This window comes from Dendropsophus ebraccatus, chromosome 10, assembly GCF_027789765.1.
Source record: "Dendropsophus ebraccatus isolate aDenEbr1 chromosome 10, aDenEbr1.pat, whole genome shotgun sequence".
Classification (NCBI taxonomy): domain Eukaryota; kingdom Metazoa; phylum Chordata; class Amphibia; order Anura; family Hylidae; genus Dendropsophus; species Dendropsophus ebraccatus.
Window position 1 is genome coordinate 4,862,115 of NC_091463.1, and position 3,000 is coordinate 4,865,114.

Consider the following 3,000-nt stretch of genomic DNA (forward strand, 5'->3'; position numbering starts at 1 on the left):
TTATACAGTTACTATACATTATATACCACATGCTGCTATACTGTACAGTAACGTATATATCACATATCCAGCTGCGGTGTTATCAGGGTTATACAGTTACTATACATTATACACCACATGCTGCTATACTGTACAGTAACTTATATATCACATATCCAGCTGCTGTGTTATCAGGGTTATACAGTTACTATACATTATATACCACATGCTGATTGCTATACTGTACAGTAACTTATATATCACATATCCAGCTGCTGCAGTGTTATCAGGGTTATACAGTTACTATACATTATACACCACATGCTGCTATACTGTACAGTAACTTATATATCACATATCCAGCTGTTGTGTTATCAGGATTATACAGTTACTATACATTATACACCACATGCTGCTATACTGTACAGTAACTTATATATCACATATCCAGCTGCTGTGTTATCAGGGTTATACAGTTACTATACATTATATACCACATGCTGCTATACTGTACAGTAACTTATATATCACATATCCAGCTGCGGTGTTATCAGGGTTATACAGTTACTATACATTATACACCACATGCTGCTATACTGTACAGTAACTTATATATCACATATCCAGCTGCTGTGTTATCAGGGTTATACAGTTACTATACATTATATACCACATGCTGATTGCTATACTGTACAGTAACTTATATATCACATATCCAGCTGCTGCTGTTATCAGGGTTATACAGTTACTATACATTATACACCACATGCTGATTGCTATACTGTACAGTAACTTATATATCACATATCCAGCTGCTGCAGTGTTATCAGGGTTATACAGTTACTATACATTATACACCACATGCTGCTATACTGTACAGTAACTTATATATCACATATCCAGCTGTTGTGTTATCAGGATTATACAGTTACTATACATTATATACCACATGCTGATTGCTATACTGTACAGTAACTTATATATCACATATCCAGCTGCTGTGTTATCAGGGTTATACAGTTACTATACATTATACACCACATGCTGCTATACTGTACAGTATCAGTGATTTCTTATGGGGAAATTTGCTTTGGTATAAGAGTGGACTTGGATTACAAGCGCCATCCCGAAACAAATTATACCCATAATCCAAGGCACCACTGTAATATAGACCAGGGTATGTAATATGAGCTAGTATATGTAACATAGACTGCTGTATATACAGAGGATCAGTTTTGTCTAAAAATATGATCAAATACTGATCAATATACCAACTTAGGCTATGTTCACACTGCGTACGAATCCGCAGGTCTTACACTGCCGTACCAATATACAGACTAATATACCAACCAGTGTACTCAACAATATACTGACTAATATGCCTACCAGTGTACTCACCAATATACTGACTCATATACCAACCAGTGTACTCACCAATATACTGACTAATATGCCTACCAGTGTACTCACCAATATAACGACTCATATACCAACCAGTGTACTCACCAATATACTGACTAATATACCAACCAGTGTACTCACCAATATATACTGACTAATATACTAACCAGTGTACTCACCAATATACTGACTAATATACCAACCTGTGTACTCACCAATATACAGACTAATATACCAACCAGTGTACTCACCAATATAACGACTCATATACCAACCAGTGTACTCACCAATATACAGACTAATATACCAACCAGTGTACTCAACAATATACTGACTAATATGCCTACCAGTGTACTCACCAATATACTGACTCATATACCAACCAGTGTACTCACCAATATACTGACTAATATACTAACCAGTGTACTCACCAATATAACGACTCATATACCAACCAGTGTACTCACCAATATACAGACTAATATACCAACCAGTGTACTCACCAATATACTGACTAATATACCAACCAGTGTACTCACCAATATACTGACTAATATACCAACCAGTGTACTCACCAATATACAGACTAATATACCAACCTGTGTACTCACCAATATACAGACTAATATACCAACCAGTGTACTCACCAATATATACTGACTAATATACTAACCAGTGTACTCACCAATATACTGACTAATATACCAACCTGTGTACTCACCAATATACAGACTAATATATCAACCAGTGTACTCACCAATATAACGACTCATATACCAACCAGTGTACTCACCAATATACTGACTAATATACCAACCAGTGTACTCACCAATATATACTGACTAATATACTAACCAGTGTACTCACCAATATAACGACTAATATACAACCAGTGTACTCACCAATATAACGACTAATATACCAACCAGTGTATTCACCAATATACCAACTAATATACTGGTCAATATACTAACTAGCTACCAACATGTAGCTTACATACATCACACATATAAATCAATGTTCACACACAAGTATATATTACACACACACACACACACACACACACACACACTTATATATCTCACACATACGTATATAAATCACAAACTTACATGTACACTATATATCTCACGCACATGTATATACCGTATATCCCACACAGGGCACAGTTTTCAGTCAGGGGCGTATAGTCCGCTGATATAACACGTATGTCACCCCCTTTACCTCATAACTCGTCTGTGTACAGGAAATCACCAGAAACCAAAAGAACAATTCTTCCTGTTGCCCATAGCAACCAATCACAGCTCCCATAGCAACCAATCACAGCTCCCATAGCAACCAGTCACAGCTCTCATAGCAGCCAATCACAGCTCTCATAGCAGCTATCACAGCTCTCACAGCAGCCTATCACAGCTTAGCTTTCATTTTACCAGAGCAGTGTGAGAGATGATCTGTGATTGGTTGCTATGCTGTGATTGCCCCCTGTGGTAAAGGATCAGTACTGCGCCCCATCACCTGCAGAGGAGGAGCTGGGTGAAGCGGCCAATCACAGCTCTCCCCACTTCACTCCCCTCTTGGCCGCACCCTTATGCGCAGAGCATTTACTTAGGACCTTAGGAC

The 3,000-nt window shown here is 37.7% G+C and overlaps 1 protein-coding gene across 1 annotated transcript in view; it reads right to left on the minus strand.

The window, feature by feature from the left end:
• RXRA (retinoid X receptor alpha) overlaps positions 1–2,622 on the minus strand; it is a 193,611-nt gene extending 190,989 nt beyond the window's left edge. The window contains exon 1 of the mRNA XM_069943181.1: positions 2,605–2,622. The gene's annotated coding sequence lies outside the window, so the exon portion shown is untranslated. The remainder of the gene's footprint in view (positions 1–2,604) is intronic.
• Between the last annotated feature and the right edge of the window lie 378 nt (positions 2,623–3,000).